The sequence below is a fragment of the Molothrus ater genome, chromosome 4 (assembly GCF_012460135.2).
Source record: "Molothrus ater isolate BHLD 08-10-18 breed brown headed cowbird chromosome 4, BPBGC_Mater_1.1, whole genome shotgun sequence".
NCBI classification, from domain to species: domain Eukaryota; kingdom Metazoa; phylum Chordata; class Aves; order Passeriformes; family Icteridae; genus Molothrus; species Molothrus ater.
In genome coordinates, this window is record NC_050481.2 from 37,065,024 (window position 1) to 37,080,703 (window position 15,680).

Consider the following 15,680-nt stretch of genomic DNA (forward strand, 5'->3'; position numbering starts at 1 on the left):
TCTATATCCATCAATGATTTGGTTGTATTACTAGCATTGTTGGCTTGGAGTGAAAATTGCTGATATTTCTATTGGGAATGATATAATTCCATATTTCGTGAGGAATTTTAATTTATTTAATGTATGTTGAAAGTCTTATTTCAGAGCTGTACATGGATTAAAAAGTCTGGAATGGAGGATCTCTTACAGCAGTACAAAATTACTCAAGTACATGTTAGAGTCAAGATGACTACTTGCATTATTTTCACTGATAATATATTTCTTAGGGGCTGGAGGGTAAGTGAGGCATTGATACAAATATTCTGTTTTCTATGTCTTGACTTTTTTTTTAAGGTAATTGCTTGTGTTTTAGCATCTTTCACTGAATGTTTTAAGTTTTGGAAAGCAGTAAGAGTTCCAGATTGGATAGTCCTCTTCCATGACATATCTCCTTTAACTAAAATCACAGTCAGGAAACTTAGTAAGATAAAAAGACTGTGCCCCATCTCTGGAACTGTTTAAGGCCAGTTTGGATAAGACTTCAAGCCTGAAGATGTCTCTGTCCCTGGCAGGAGTGTTGGAACTAGATGATCTTTAAGGTCCTTCCCAAGAAAAATCATTCTATGAATCTATAATTAGATGTTGAATCTAAACCAAATAAAAAACTCTATCCCTGTACCAGAATTTTTAAGGAATTCTTTCTTTCCCCCAGAACTGTACCATATGAAGATCAAAATGATGACCAGTTTTTTTTGTTAAACTCAGTTGCTGCTATTATGTTTTCAGGATGCCTTCAAACACTTGACTCTTGGGTGTAAGTTTCAATGGCCTACAATTTTAAATCTTTGTATTGAATAAATCAACTTTGTCCAGTTTTATAAGGAATTGTCATAATTATCATGCTGTCAGGCCTTCAAAGTTTTGTTTGTTTGTTTGTTTTGTTTGGGATTCTGCTCTATCTTTCAGTACACCATAGCCTTCCAGTAAATTCTTTAAAATTGGAAACCTGTGAAGAGAGAATGAAGTTCTAGGCTGTGACATTTTGAGCCACTTGTGGGAAAGAGTACCCCTAGGCTCTGGACCTTTTCAGTTTTGAATTGTGACCTCTACCCCTTGTTCAGTAGCTCACAAGACAGTCTTCCCCTCTTATATTTGTTCAAGAAAGGAAAATTAAATTTATAATTGTGTTCTCTTTCAAGAAAACTAAAGAACATTTAAAAATATTTTTCCAGCTGTATTGAAAGTGTAGAGAAGAGTTCTTTCATCTATGATCCAAATGGGGTTTTCACTATCAAGGATGAGACAAATTGATATTTTATCCCTTAACATCACAGAAAGCTCTGAGAAAAAAATTAGTTGCTTTCATACAGGACAAAAAGAAGGCAAATGTTGCTGGTGTGAATGCTATGGGGAGCTTCAGAATCTGAAGGTAGCTCCAGAAGGACATTTGTGAGAGAATTATTTCGGTCTGCATCTTGTCAGAACTGGAGCAAATGCAGAGCAGTGTGATCCTGAAAAGTTGGTGGGGTAACATCACCTGGCAAAAAAGACAAAGACCTCTAGGATTTGCATGAGCACTCAGAGCCTCAGTGGGACAGTGAAAGGACTCCTGTTCTGCTGACCAGGAAAGTCATGAACATTGCAAAGGTTTGAGAGAGGAGCTTGGGCTCTCTGTTGTTTCAGAACTCAAGTAATTCGCTATCCATGGTATTGTGCTGCACACACAGGCCATGTTTTCATTCCTCCTGTGTTTATTGCATTCAGGGCTGATTACAAAATGTTACCTTTGTTTTTCCAATACAAGTAGCTATGTCTTCCTAAAGTCAACACACCTGTGAGAAATAGAGAGGATCCTCTATATTTTGGCACCTGAGAAAAATATTCTCTGCTTATGCTCTTCCATTTGGTAGCAGTCTTACACAACAGATTTTCTATGAAGTTTTAATTCAGGAAGACTTTCATTTTTACTCAGGATTTACTGAGCTTTACCATCTCTAAAGAACTTACTATTTGTACACATTTCTTCCCTCTGCCTTCCTGTCTCCTTCCACCTCAAACCCAATATTTTTAGCCCTTTACTTGGATTTTCCGCACACTATTTCTCCTAGACTGCAGCAGCTCCTGGGCTTTTGAAAGAAATTAGCTCACAGCTCTTGTTCATATGATCTCTTTGCAAAGATGTATTTCTCTGAACTGTCATACATTTATCTTCCTATTACTGGGAGATAATACATTTGTATCACCTTAGGCTAGTATAGTCTTTCTCAACAGCATTTCAAGTGGAAATAATGCCTTAAAATAGGTGGATGGGATAAAAAGAGCATTTTCTATCATATGACAGCAGCTATTAAAAGAACATGCTGTTACCTAACACGTATGCCACTGAATCTTTTGATGAAATAGACCAGCCAAGCACCAACAAGATACTGCTCTGACAATCCCACAAAGACTTTGGTGAAGGTGGCATAAGCGTGACATTAATAGTCCTAATTTGATGCCTGATAATGAGATCTCTCGCTTGTGTTCAGAAGAGGTCAGATTAAAAGCTCTGTCTCATCTAGGTTTCCCTTTACAAAGTAAGAACTGCTAATTTTTACTGCCCATTACAATGAAAAGTTTAAGATTTTAAGTGTTAGCAAAGGGAGCTCTATTACAGTATCAGTTAGAAGGAATTCAATTTGGTTTCTGGTTTAATACTCTGGAAGTGAAATTCAAAAGAAGAGTTTTTTTGTGCCGTGGCTAGGACCACTGGCAAGGGGTTAAATGAAAAGGCTAATAATGGAATGTAGATACAAACAGAGCAATCACAGTCTAACAATTAGTCAAGCAAGCTCTGGTGTGTTTTGAACAATGTGCTTGTAATTACCAGTGTAGGGATGAATGATACCTTACAGGGACGAGAGTCCAATATATATTACAGTGTTTGAAGGAGAGAATCCCTTTTTATTCCCTGCTATTCCTGGTGCATAGGGCCCCATTCCCAGATAGGTATGTGACTTGGGTGGGAATGGGGTTATGCAGTGGGTTTTTGTATGGTGCAAAATTGGTAAGGCTGCAGTTTACAAAGAAACTGAGACTTTTATCTGGTAAGGCTGGTGCCTTGCTTGTCAGTTTTCAGATAGCTGCCACCTCCTGTCCGGGTAGATTAGATTTTGATTTTTTTTTTTCTATTCAGGTACAAAAACAGTCTCTATATTTGGGCAAAGATTAAAATCATAGCTTTAGTCATACTGATGTCTGAAGTTGAAGAGGTTTGTGGTAAAATGTTAAAATGTTTGTAATTTGTCACTAGCGGAGGAGAATAGCTTTGACAGATAAGAGCTGTGGCATCCAATTTGGTGGGAAGGAAGTTGTGTTTTGTTTTATTTTTTAAATTAAAATTTACCATCTGTAAACATGCTTACTATCATACTAAAAAGATTGATCCCCTAATCAAAATAGGTGTGTAGTGCACCACACAATACTAATCAGATTACCCTTTCTTAAAAACCTGCAAAAGAATGCTGTTAATGATTGGTGTTTTCACTGTTGTATCTCTCCTTTATGTAGCCCATAAATCCACAGTATTTATTTTTAAAGGGTTATTAGCAGAAGAGCTGGTATCATTAGAACGACTTTTTTTACCAAAAAAAAAAAGTGCTCAGCAATTCTGCAGAATCCAATTGCTGCTAGATTAAATGAAATCTAACATCATTTATTTTCCTTGGTAAGCATTGCTTTTCAATGTTTTCACAGGAACTTTGGTTTCCTTTCACATTTAGCTACTTTGTATTGTCCTACTGATAAAGCTTTATAAAAAATTCTTGAAACTGATAAAAAGTCCAATTTATTGCTTCAATTGTTAATTTCACAGTTCAGCGATTATTCCAAAACATACACTGGTTGACTGAGCTACAGCTGTGGCCAAATATTGATTTTTTGGGGGAGGTTTTATTGGGTTTTTTCATGAAAAATTACTTCACCAAATTCTCTATGATTTTTTCCTTTATAATTAATAAAGCAGTAAAATTTTCTCTGTCAGAAAGATAACATGAAACTTTGAGTTAAAGTATTTTTAATGTTACTAAGGAGACAGTGGAAGCAATTTTCCTTTTATAAAATATCTACATTTAGTCCCTGATTGAAATAACTCCTTCCTGGAGCTAGGATATCAAAAATTCTTTCCATATTTCCATTTAACTAAATGGAGATATTCAGTTTAAAGATATTGTTGTTGTTTTCAGATACAACAGGTTGTTGCTGCTCTCTTGAGCCTCCATTTACTGCCTTGATTTAACAAAGCCTGTTGGCAGCTTCCTGTCCTTCAAATACAACACAGAATATTTCTGGCCTCGGCAGGAGTTATGTACAATGTGGACATTGTGCCTAATGTGTAGCGCTAGCATTCCAGCAGGTCAAGGGAGGTGATCCTGCCCTCCTCTCAGCTCTGATGAGGACATATCTGTAGTGCTGTGTCCTGTTCTGGACTGCTCAGTACAGGAGAGACAAGGAGAACCTGGAGAGGGTCCAGTGGAGGGCAACAAAGATGATGAAGGAACAGAAGCATCTCTCTACAAGGAAAGGCAGAGGGAGCTGGGCCTGTTCAGCCTTGAGAAGAAACTGAAGGAGACCTCATCAGTGTCCGTCCATATCTGCAGGGAGGGTGTCAGAGGATGGAGCCAGGCTCTGCTCAGTGGTGCTGGGCAATAGGACAAGAGGCAATGGGCAGAAAATGATACACAGGAAGTTCCATCTGAACCCATGGAAGAAGTATTTTACTGAAGATGATCGAGTGCATATGAAAAAATTGTCCAGAGAGATGGTGGAGTCTCCCCTAGTGGAGATATTCTAGAACATCTGGATACAATCCTGCGCCATGTGCTCTAGAATGACCCGGCTTTTGAGCAGGGAAGTAGGATCAGATGACCCACTGTGGTCCCTTCCAACCTTATCCATTCTGTGATTTGGACCAAATTCTGTCAGAAGATAGGATAATATTTTGTTTTAACAGTTTATAAAATATAGCAATGCCATTTAGAATCTATTTTCATAAACATCAATGCTATTTTAAAAAGAAAAAACGAACCCCTCTCTGATGTCCAATCTCTGATCTTGCTTTTGGCAAAGTCAGGTTACTTCACCAAATAAGCCTCCCTCTATCTGACAAGTCAAGTCAACAATGACAACTGGACCTATTTGGTGAAATACCCTATAGTTCAGTTTTAGACAAAATGACTTGGGGGACTTTCCAGAATTTGACTTTGCCCCTCTGGTATCACAGAAGAGCACCAATTGGGGAACTGCAAATGTTGTGTGTACGAAAGTACATCCTGGAAAGAAGTTGGCTCTTCACTGCATTTGCCACACATTATGTGTAGGCTGTCTCTTAAGGAAAATTATTTTTACAGATCCAGGTTCAAAATAAATCATCTGTATTTCTTCACCTTGCTTGGAAAATGAAAGTTAATTTGTGCCATCTGCTCTATATATTATTTCATTAAGATGACAAAACATTTTGAATTATGTTTTAAGTAGTTCTTTGAACTCATAAAAAAATGAAATCTTCAAAATAAATTATCAGATTTTAAGAAAAACAAGTACTTGTTTTCTATTACTTAAAAATATTTGTTATAAAAATTGGAAGATAAATTTTATTTTAAAAAGTAAAACTGATGTATAAAATTCTTATTATTTTTGTGAAGTCCAGTTTGGGGAGATATACAAATATTTATTCTCACTGCGTTTATACAATTTGAATTTTCCACTAGATCAGGAAGATATTTGTTAGAGGAATAACATTTTTCAGGTAAATTGTGTTGCTTTTGTTCTGTAACTGAGATGTCAAAACCTTCTAAAGAAATATGTTAATAGAATTTTAAGAGTATTGTTGTAAAAATCCAACTCCTCTTGAGAGTTGGAAAACAACATTTCAAATTCTCAAATGAAAAGAATATATTAATTAGATGAGAGTTGATAAATTTTTAAAATTATATAAAATATCAAATGTAAGTTACTAACACTCTCTATCATTCTAGGTTAGCTGCATCCTATAAACTTTTACAAAAACATATTCTGTTGATTTTAGGCTGTCTTATGTAAAGACAGAACTCCTGTTTTTACTAATACCAATGGTAAGAAATGGAAGATATTTTAAAACAATCTTAAGAAGGGTCAAGGTCCTCCTGAAAGGAGGTTGTAGTCAGGTGGGGGTCAGTCTCTTCTCCCAGGCAACCAGCGACAGGAAAAGAGGACAGATTCTTAAGCTGAGCTAGGGGAACTTCAGGCTGGACATTAAAAAAGAATTCTTCACAGAAAGAGTGATTGAACATTGGACTGGGCTGCCCAGGGAGGAGGTGGATTCAGAGACCCTGGAGGTACTTAAAAAAGATTGGATGTGGCACTCAGTGCCATGCTTTAGTTGATAAGGGGGTGTTAGGTCATAGTTTGGACTTGATGATCTCAGAGATCTTTTCCAAGATCTAGTTTCCAAGATCTAGATTTTCTAGTTAATTCAGTGATCCTCTGTTTCTATGGTATTCTTTGCAAAAATTTACTGCATTAATAAGCTGTCTTCATCCTTGTTCATTCTTAGGTATGATCAAAAAAATAATTGAGTATTAGGCCAGCTAAAAGACCATGAGAATCATAAGAAAGGCCAAAGGAAATAAATCCCAACCCCCAATGTTGTCTAAATTAACACAAAACCAGTATCCAGAATATAAATGGTGCAATGAAGAACAGACTATATGAGATATTATAAGAATAATTTCTTGTGGTATCAGAGAGACTGCTCTTCTTGGTTTGGATTTTTCCTTCATTGTCTGAGATAACAGAATTCTGTATTCAGAATAACTTTTTATAGGATAAAATAATTTCCTTTCCACTAACTCAATTTCCCTATGAGTTCTCAAGGCTTAAAAAAATTCTATTGTTTACTTGGCAGTTTTTATCTTTTCCAATTTATTTTTTTACATGCTAATAGACTGCAAGAGGTTGAGATGATACAGAGGGGTTGATGAGCCTTCCTTTCTTAGGGAAGAAGATATTTATAGGAGAGATTTGTAATTAACTGCTAGTAAATAAGGAACCGAACCTGGGCTGCTCTTAACTACTGCTTTCTCTGAAGTTAACAAGTGAACATAATGTTCATTATTATTTCTGAGGACTTCAGTTCATTTCAGGTGATTTCAGTGGATATCAGGAAATGTATAAAGTAAAATTAATGCTGCTGGATTGTTTTTTGACATGAAGAAATTGATCTTCAGGAACAAAAAGTACTGAAGGTCGCAAGTGGATTCAAGGTAGCAATATAAATAAAAATCTGTTAGCATTTATTTTCATTTCTTACCCCTTGGGAGAAAAAGCCTTCTGAGTGTAAAGATGCTGCTTTTTTTAAAAATGTATTAAAAAATTAGATGCTATATGTGCAGGGTCAGTCTGTGGCAGTGGAACAGCTCCTTTGCCTTTGCCAGCCAGCACCAGCACAGCAATGACAACTCGTGTTTTAAAGGTTAGAGTTTCATAGAAATTCAGGTAGCAGATAAAACATTCAGGTTTTCTTTCGACAGATATTTTTCTCAAATGAGCTAATTCAGTAAAATAAATATTCCATTTCAAAAATGGAATTATTTAAGTAGCTAAAAGGGAACACTTATTTTGCTATTTAGAATTTTGCAACTGGGACTTGAATAGGGAATCTTCAGTCAAGTAGAAATGTAAAAACTGCTTTAGGCAAGTATGAAATTTCTATAATGTTATATATAAACTGTAAAATTTCTGTATCCCTCATGTCCAGATATATGGACTATAACTTTGGAGAAGCACAAATCTTGTACTAATGTTACTGACCAATGTGAGTAATTTGGTCCAGATTGAGTTGAGTAGGCTGTATAAATCCTAAAAGAGTACCTTTGCAATTACTGCAGCTAGTAATTATGTGAATATCACTGAATATGTTTATCAAATATACTCAATGCCAAAACCACAGCAGCTGCCAAACTCTAAAAGGGACTTTGTTGATGTGTAAAAATAAAAAGTCGTAAGTTGACTCTGCACAGAAATTTCCTAAGTTTGAAAGTGTGTCAATATGTTGAAAATTAACAGTAGGATCTAAACCATTTTACTCTTCAAATTAACACTTTATTAAGTAATGAGGAGCAAAAATAGGGTCAAAAAACCATGCTGTAATGCTAATTTGCTATTTTCTTTCGTATTTATACTAATGTTCTATTTAGGGGAGAAAAACCAAAGAGGAGTGCTGTATATGTAAGTGGTAAGATTTAAATTTCCTTTTACTCTAAAGAGAGAAGAAAAAGTAACTAGGGAGTGGAAACTTAAAGTATCTTAAGACAACTAGATGCCTTTTGAAAATCTGTGTTTCTTTCTGAAACACAGATCTCTGAATCAAGGGAACAAATTTTTTTTTTGCTTGTAACCTCACATTTCCTCATTGTGGGTGTAGGTGATCCTTCTGTCTTTCAAGGTAACATGATTTGATAGTGCTATTTCTCCTCACTTTCTGGCCTATAAACAGGTCACTTGATTAGGCTCTCATTTGGTGTGCCTTGGGTGGTTTTTGATCAAATTTTCTTATAGGGAGGAAAAAAATAATAATGGTGCAATGCGTGTGAAGAGAAAAGTGAGAATGACCAAAGGAAAAAATAGCACTTTTGCTCCCTTGAGACTAAAAGGAGCTACATCTGGAGAAAAATACAAGAGAGGTTAAACACTGCTGAGATAAGAGTTTAGTTCACGAATTTTGAAGCTTGGCAGTTGTCATTGGGCAATGCCAATACCAAGTAATTGCTTGCAATGTTACGGATCTGAAAGGGACCACAATTAGAATATGACTTAATTTTATAAAGTTAGGACAATAATTTATTTTATAGTTTAAACCTTAGACCTTTTTTTTTTTCTAGAAAGGTTTTTTTAATACTCTAGAAATTATTTTCATCTGGCAAAGAATGTAAATGTGAATATCCCTGATCAAGGTATGCCTGAAGCCATTTCCTAAAAACCAGGTGAGAAGTTGATTTATAAAAATGGACTAGATAACCATAGCAGGAGGAGACAGTAGCCTGAAAACCAGAGCACTTTTGAGAGGTGTAACAGTGCTCATAGAAGTTCCACGCTCCTTATGCCAAGCCAGAATCCTAAAACCAGTCTCTTGTGCCAGGCTAGCACTGTAGCCACCAGTCCTGTGGCATTTTCGATGTAAGGATCATATAGAGTTGTTAAAAAAAAAAAAAAAAGATGCCTAGTTGACTTTTTTTCCTCTTTTTCTGGGGGAGTGGGTCTTGAAAAAGACCCTTTTTACCAAAGACTCTGAAAAAATCTCTTGAAAATGCTTAGATTTGATTTAAGAGCAATCATTTCAATATGTTTTAAGAAAATGTGCTATTTGAATTAATTTTATTTGAGAAAAAGAAGTGAGCCAAATATTAACAGCAGCAGGTGTTAACCCAGGTTAAGATCTGATAAGTGAGAGATGTTTCCACCTGAATTAAAGTGCAAATGAGACTGCATGCGAAATTCAATAATGAGGATTTTATTAAACAATTAATTTGAAGTAGAGAGAGAGAAAGAAATAGAAAGGAGAGAGAAATCAAGTGCAAGATAGTTAACATCCATGGATCCTGTAGCATCCCTTTTGGTCCTTATTTACCTATGGCTTCTCAGTACTGGAGAAGTTGTTAAAAATTTTCACTATTTATACATTTCAGCAAACATAGGAATTAATGTTCATTGGCTGCACAGTTGTCTAATACTAATTAGTCTGCATGCTCAGTATTTTTGAGTCAGTGGATTTATTGAGTTGGTGGGCTGTGAATTGGTGCCAGCGATCTCACCCTGCTGGAGTTATCTTTACTGTATATTTCTTTCGGGTTCCAGACACATAGGACAAATGTTTTTCTCTTAATCTGCTATGGGAATCACTTGTTTGTCATCCATCTGTAATATGCTTTGGCAGTTAAAATGATTTGCTATTTATAAATACTAAATTGAAAGCAAACAAATTTATCTCACTCTTGCTTATGACTAATTTTTCACAATTAGTTATTGTGTTTCTTTACCATGCACACAAATGCTATTGTTTCAAAAACTCTGTTGGAAAATGTAATTATCATCTTGGGTAAAGAAAAATGTTTACCCATTAATCTTGTTGCATTAGAATAAGTAAAGACTTATGTCTTTACTTGTTTTTTATATTTTTTATTTCTGTCTTTGCTGTTGGTTTTTCTGAATAGGTTTGTTAGAATAGCCTTCCTCCCCTCCTCAAAAAACAGAGTTTAACCTATCCTGAATCTTCAGCTTTCCTCTTGGGCTCAAAATTGAGAAATATATAATTCATCATGCTAAATGTCCTTTCTGGTCTGGTATGAGTCATGAGGAATTCAACAGCTGGTCTTTACCCTGTTAGGGCACATGAGTAATCTGGCCAGGAATAGCACAGGACTGTGGACACAAAGACTGGATTGCTTCAGAGGCATGTGGGACTACATTTGGCAGGTGAAATAGGGGGGAGCATCCTATGGGGAGCTGTGGATGGTTCATGATATAAAAAAGACTATTTTTACACATTCTGTGAGATAATTTTGGCCAGTTCAAGTTTTTCCTCTCAGTGGTTGATTTGGCCTTTTCCCTGTCATGTCATGAAAAATGCACCAACTTGCGAGCAGTACAGAATAGCCAGCAATTTTGCCTTTGAGGATAGGTATAATTGTGCACTTCAAGTAGGACCTAAAAACATCTAATGACCTGAGATAATGACAACTCTTAACAAAAATAAAAATTACTCAGCGTATTCATTTTTTAAAAATCTAATTTATTTATGGTAGCTCCTCATACAGTGAGAACTGATTAATCTTATTGAAATGTTTTACATTAAAAGGAAAATAAAGAAAAGTGTGTGGGTCTGCATAGCAAATCAGTTGCTCCAATTACTTGGAAAACATGTTGTGATATTTGAAACAAGCCACAGGTAGTGGAGCTTCTGAGCTGTAAACCTTGTGAAGTGGGAGTTAATTGCAGGGTTTGGTCACATGGGCACATCCTGCTGTTGCTAGGTTATTGCAGCATGAGAATGGATGCTGTGTCTGCTGATTGCACCAGGGAACAAAATGTTTTCATGTCACATCAGATATGCTGAGACCATGACCTCATCCAACAGAGTCTTATTAGCAGTGATGAGCATGATTTAGGTCTGTTCACCCAACAACTCCTCTAAAATATTCTGTCGCTGCTTAGCATTGAAATGATGAGGCCAGTATTAAGTGACAAAGCCTTATATATATCCTGTACAAAGGCAGGCTACATCTTTAAAAGGAAACAGAACACTAAGACGAGCTGCACTGTAAACTTTAAATATTTTGCTAGGATTGTTTCCACTTTTCCAACTATTTTTTATGTGCCATGAGAGAAATTTACAATTTCCAGTCACAATGGCCATTACTTATTTCGAAATGTCTCTTCAGTTTTGGTCTAAGAAACAGGTGTAAGTGGAAAGGATAAATCAGTGTTAGAAGAGAAATAGAGAGGTATCTCTGAAACGAAGTGTTGTCACCTGAACTGTAGTCACCACTGCAGTTCTACAGTTTTATGCTGTTAGTTGTGTGGTGACACGTTGGTAATTCATCTCAAAACTATAGGGAAATATACTGCTCCGAGGCAGTGAGTTCAGTGGGACCTTGACAAGGAGCATAGACTGTCCATCAGTGCCTGTCTCAGGGCCAGTTTCCTATAACCACCTTTAAAAAAGTACTGTAATTATTTGTGTCCTGTATTTCACACCAGAACTAAGTTCAGCAAGAAAGGAAAGTTCTTAATAAGCCATCATGTTCTAGTGACAAACACCAAGCCTAAAGAGGTAAATTTGTTTATTTATTTATTTATTTATTTATTACTTACTTAGCAGATTTATTTCTGCCAAACAAAAATCCTTATTTTGGGGGATTGGCTAGGAAAATTGAATTGCTATACTTAATTACACTTGTTTTCTTAGAATTCCTTCCACATACCTGTTATTGCTCCAAATGTCTATGTGATCTTGAAAATTTCCCTTCTTCACCCTGAAAAAAATATAGATGTGAAGAATTTCTGTAAGTAGTAGGCATAAGAATTAATTTTCATTAACATTAACCATCAAAAAACTTTAAACATTTTATCAAAGCTTGTGTTTTAGCCAGTAATTGTGGAAAGGACAAGCACCTTCATAAGGCAAAATTCCCATAAGGAGCATTAGGCTGTGAAAAAGTGAACTGAGGAATTTCAGTATTTTTCCACTATTTGCCTAACTTACACTAGGCGGTCCATTTATAAATAATTAAATTTGGATGAGATGGAGGCAGCGCAAAAAGTTCAGTTACAGCAGACACTTAACGGGATTTTCTGCTCAGTTAAGGGGATTCAAATGAACTAGGTGTCCTCCAGCACAGAAAATCATAGTTGAAAGCAGTTCATGAGTAGAGAAAGACTTACAGAGGTTCCTGGTCACAATATAAAAACTTTGTTATACAATTATTTTACCATAAGATTGGAAGGCTGATGCTGAGTTTAGGACATAGAAAGCAGGTTGGGGTGACAAGATAGTTGTGTGTGCCTCGCAAAGCATGTATTGACCAAGTTTCCATACACAACTACTTGAAAATCTTCTGAAATGTCCCCTATGAAGTACAATCAGACACAGGACCTTGCACTGGAGACACATTGTGACTTGATATGATTTGACATTTTCTGAGTCTGGGCTATGATTTTGACACTATGACACAAATGTGTTTTTATTCAGTATGACCTTTCATGTTAGTTTTTTTTCTTTTTGGGCACCAACCTGTTTTTGGCTGCAAATATGTCCAAAGGGACCATATGGCCTCTGTACCATTCACTGTAATAAAAACTATGGCTATTCAGTTCAGGAGGTACCACCTGAAACATAACTAACATGAACTTTCTAAATTAGGAGACACAACAGGACATCTAAGTTCCAGGCCTACACATGTGAGGATAGGACCTACCTTGAGTCTTTTTTGGGGTATAACCCAGACCAGTACCAGCCAGCTTAAGTCTCACTCCAACATCATTGCTGCTGTCTTCTTTTCCACACTTTGATTAATGCTTTCTGCTTCCAAAATTTATTGTCGATGGAGCTATGTTGTTTTTGTCTTCTGTCCTTGCTAGAAGATTGTGAAGTAATGACTAAAATAAAATAAATTATGTGTACATCTTGAACCTGGTGAAAATATGCAAAATTGAGACCACAACTTGACCTCCTAATGGTCAGTGTCACAGAGAATTATTATGGGAACAAGTCTACACCAGAGAGATACCCCCATATTTTTTTGTGATCTGCATTCCTTCTAGGTCTTAAATTATTGACATAATTACACAGAAATGAAACCATTCCATTGACTTAGTCATTAGATTATAATAGCAACATTCATTGAGATTATGCAGATTCAAATAATTCCTGTTCAACTCAGCTGCAAATGATCTGCATTTCTCTATTTAGAACATTTGCGTATACATATACTTGAGATACATCCATATCTTCAACATTATTGGAAAGAAGGCTGGAAAGGTAGCTTTTGTTAATATTTCACATCCTCCACTGATCACTAATTTTCAGACCAATGATGTTTTTGCGGAACACTTCTGCACTAAGCTAATTTCCAATAATGTTCCTAGGCAGATATTTTACTATGCCTATTGTACATATTTTCCCACCCATGAAAAACATGAATGTCTTATTAGAAACTGAATCTCAGGTAATTAATATCCTATCACTTGAGTAATAAAACAATTCTTGCTGCATTATTTTTATGCACAATGAGTATAGCTAAAAGTTTCCTAAAATAAATGAGATTTCTGATCTTATTAATTTCTGTTTCTTTGCACTGTGTCCTCAATATGGTGAGATAAATGAGAGACTTTTTGGTCCACTGAAGGCAGTTTTAGAATAGAGCTCTCTAAAAAGTCCCACTCATCACGGCCATTCTCTTAATTAATTTCTCAGTCTATCTACTAATGTTTTCTGAATGTTTTCTCTGTTTAAATATATACTTTGTTTAAATATGATATGCAGTCTAAAGAACAGCTATGCATGTGGGTAGTACATTTATGAGACTATTTCAATACTGTAATAAACACTGAAAAAACCCGTGAAGAATATGTGTTGTAGTGTGTTTTTATATTTTGTAATATTTTAAAGTAGTTTTGTTTTGTATTCCCATATTTTTCCCAAATGGTTTATCCCAGACTGTACTCCCCTCCCTTTACCTGTGTTATCCCTCTCCCGGGATGAGATCATCCCCAAACCCCCACCCTGGCTCTCTGTCAATCACTCAGCATCCCATCCCTCCATCCAGAAGTTTCGGTCCAAGTCGTCGAGTGATCAGCCAGAGGCTGGGAGTCAGCCCCCAAAGCCTTGCCTCATACGCTGTCCTAAATGTCCATCCCCCAGTACCCATCCCTTAGAGTCACTCATTGGTTGGTAAAATGTTATCTACTTTTGGTTTCCACCTCCCTTTAAATGTGACCTTGGCACATCTCCCGGGGCTCTCGGCAGGAGGCCCCCTGAGGTGCAGGAGCTCCTTTGGGATCCTAATAAAACCTGCTCAGAGTCGGCCCTTTCTCTTCTACCGATGTCTGTGGTGTCTCTTGTGCTGCACAGGCGACCAGCCCAGGTGCCCTCAGCACCCTCGGGGCACAAAGAGTGTCTCCCTGCTGTCAGCCCAGGTGCCCTCAGTACCCTCGGGGCACAGAGAGTGTCTCCCTGCCAGCCCAGGTGGCCTCAGCACCCTCGGGGCACACACAGAGAGTGTCTCCCTGTCAGCCCAGGTGCCCTCAGTACCCTCGGGGCACAGACAGTGTCTCCCCCAGCCCAGGTGCCCTCAGTACCCTCGGGGCACACACAGAGAGTGTCTCCCTGCCAGCCCAGGTGCCCTCAGTACCCTCGGGGCACAGAGAGTGTCTCCCTGCTGTCAGCCCAGGTGCCCTCAGTACCCTCAGGGCACACACAGACAGTGTCTCCCTGCCAGCCCAGGTGCCCTCAGTACCCTCAGGGCACACACAGACAGTGTCTCCCCGCTGTCGGCCGGGTCGGGGCTGCCCCCCGGTGTCTGCCGACTCGGGACTGGCCCAGGGCTCCTGAGAGGCTCGCAGAGAGACCGAGACAAATATAGTTAAATTGAGTTAGAATGGACTTAATATTACTGATTCCAGAGAAAAGCAACTTCTATTCTTCAGTTATAGATCTGTTTGTTTGATTGATTCTAGCATAAAATTCTTAGAAATGTGATAGAATTTTCTACTTTCTGGAGTCTGTTGGAGTGGGTTTTTTTGTTTTATTGGGGGGGCAGCTAGTTTGTTTATTTGACTTTTTTTTTCTTAGATTCTTAAAAGATGGTTAAATAAAATACCGAGTCATTGCTGTGAGAGTAAAATTCTGAACAGAGGGGGAAAAAAAAGTGTTAGGTTTTCCTGACCTTGTCTGGAGTGATGAATTTGATTCGTAGATATTTTCATGTTTTAACAGTTGAACTTACTTTGTTTTTACATCACTTTTCCAGACAAGATGTTTGTAGAGCAATGGATTTTATCTGTTGGTTTTGTATTGGGGGTTTGCTGAAGATTTTTTCTAAATTGCAGGCTTAGCTGTCCAGAATAATGGCTTTACATAATCTTAAAGAGTTCCACAAGATATGATAGTATTTTTTGTCACATTCTTT